Raw genomic sequence first — 2,500 nt, forward strand, 5'->3', positions numbered from 1 at the left:
TATATATATATAATCAAAATAAGCAACAGGATGTCAAGAGGTGATGGAGTACGACCGTTTCAAGCGACTCCATTTAATTGAACAATGCAATCATTACATCAATTTAAATGTGAGGATATCATTAGCTTCACAAATAAATGGAATTTTTATCAGTCGGACACAATATAATTTTACTCAAATTCTGTAACAGAGCAAGAAGATGGAAGAAATCCATGTTGTCACTATTGTAGCTAAGAATATACTACACGTCCAAGAAAAGCATGAGGCTTACTGGGGTCATAGCTTGTGAAGGATTGTGGTCTATTTCTAAACTATTTGTCTTTTATCAACTAATAAATCTAAGAGTAGAGGACTGTGTCTGTTTGGAATGAGGAGCAAGAAGGAGTTGACAACTCATGGCTAGGTATGGTCATGAATATTGTCAAGATATTAGGAGTAGTAATTTGGGCATAAAGTAACTGTCTATAAAGGAGGCTGGGTCGGAGAAGACCATAAATCATGATGTTAAGGATATGATGTTGATTTCTTTCAGTATAGGATATGATGTTGATTTCTTTGTACATGTAACGTCGATGGTTCATCACAGCAAATTTAACCCGAGCAAAACTTCACCAATGGATTGACAAATCAATTCAAACGTTGGATGAAATGTTGCGCAGAATATAGTTACCGTTTTTAACGTATCGCATAAAAATTCCTTCATTCATCCCTCCAGGATGAAGAAAATAATATTCCAGGGTATTTCTGGGGGTGATATATTTGATTAACATCGCCTTCAAACTGTTGCCATTTTGCCTAAGTTCGAAATTGTATAGGCATATGATCAGACTTTTGCGAAGATTATTTACTTTATTATCGGATCCTAGTCAATGTCTTCTTTTCCTATTTCTTCTGCTTTTCCTTCTGCTTTTCCTTCTACTTTTCTTTCTTCTCCTCCTTTTCCTTCCACTCCTCTTTCGCCTCTTCTCCTTCTGGTCCTCCTCCTTCTCCTTTTGTTTTATCGACATAGACACCCTCTCTCTGTTTCCCCTACCCTTCATCCAACGGACCACCGATGGAGGGAAACAGCGAACTCATTTCCCGTTTGCACTGATTTTACTTTACGAGTAAATAAAGACAACGTGAAATAAAATGACTTTCTCTTCTGAAGTTTACAACACCCTACTCCGATCAGGATTCGAACCGACAATATTATACACTACAATACACGATGTACACATTATTTCCCTTTCACAAGTCTGAAAATTCTAATGTCTTCCCGTTTCTGAATTTCAACAAATAGTTAAGTAAAGATTTGAACTTCCACTCTGATCAGCTGTAACGATCGCCTTGATATCCATTTATGCATTGTGCCAATCTTTTTTGCTAAATAATAAATCTCCTTCCAAGCAAACAACAAAAGACTTCACAATAAAACTCGACGCACAAGGAAAACTTTCTGCAAAGTATTTACTCAAATTGCTTTTATTCCAGATCTTTTTTCTTGATGTCTTTATTCGGATTCGTATATATCAATGCTATCGTCACTATCAATATTATTATTATTGTTTCATTACCATCAACACTACTACCACAACTACTACTTCAATTACTACTATTAAAACAACAGTAACAACAAATAATAACAATAATAAGAACAGCAACAACAGCAGCAGCAGCAACAATAATTTTAGTTTCGTTTTCTTTTTTTAAGATCAAGCTGTTTCTTCCAAAAACCACCCGCCATTTTGAATTGTTTCCTTGTTCCTTCCATATTATACGTATTTTACAGTTATATTCACTTACATAAACAGACACACACACAATATATATATATATTATATATATATATATATCAATATATATATATATATAATTACACACACGCACACACAGACATATATATTGTATGTGTGCACAAAATTTCAAACACACATACACTTGCGCCACCTGGAGGAGGTCTCATCGCCGTCTTCTGCTATTTGATTCATGTTCAATAGTTGTTCCCCCTTTGCCGAAGGTCTTCTAATTTCTTTTCTTCTTTCCATATTTTTATGTATTTCTCTTTCATTTTAACATTTACTAGTTTTTGTTTTTTTTTTTTTTTCAATTTCTTTGCTTGTTGAATATTTTCTTTTTTCTTTTCTTTTCTTTCCTATGATTTTTGTATTTATTTTCATGTTTTTTTATTTACTTTATCGTTTTCTCCTTAATTTGAGTTGTACGTCTGCTTTTCATTTTCTTTTTTTTTTCCTCTTGTTTTATATGCGTTTTGTTGTTGCTACAAATGTTCATCCTCTTGTTACTCCCGGTTTCTTCTTTCTAATATTTTACTTCTTTACATTTTTGTTTTGTTGTGATTGTTGTTGTAATTGTTCATTTGACTGGTGGTGGTGTTGTTGTTATGGTTATTTTCTGTTTTCCCATTAACTAAAGTATAGATTTCCTACATATACATACGCACATAAATATACATATGCATGCATATACGTATATTTATATATACAAATATACACATACG

The 2,500-nt window shown here is 33.1% G+C and overlaps 1 protein-coding gene and 1 long non-coding RNA gene across 3 annotated transcripts in view; one reads left to right on the forward strand and one right to left on the reverse strand.

Annotated features, from left to right (window-relative positions):
* The window catches only part of LOC128250621 (uncharacterized), a 391,225-nt gene that overhangs the window by 286,905 nt on the left and 101,820 nt on the right, over positions 1 to 2,500 (forward strand). The window lies entirely within an intron of this gene.
* LOC149131284 (uncharacterized) overlaps positions 1 to 2,500 on the reverse strand; it is a 90,347-nt gene that overhangs the window by 1,771 nt on the left and 86,076 nt on the right. The gene's annotated exons all lie outside the window — the stretch shown is intronic.

The sequence above is a fragment of the Octopus bimaculoides genome, chromosome 23 (genome assembly GCF_046866305.1).
Source record: "Octopus bimaculoides isolate indiv1 chromosome 23, ASM4686630v1, whole genome shotgun sequence".
NCBI lineage: Eukaryota > Metazoa > Mollusca > Cephalopoda > Octopoda > Octopodidae > Octopus > Octopus bimaculoides.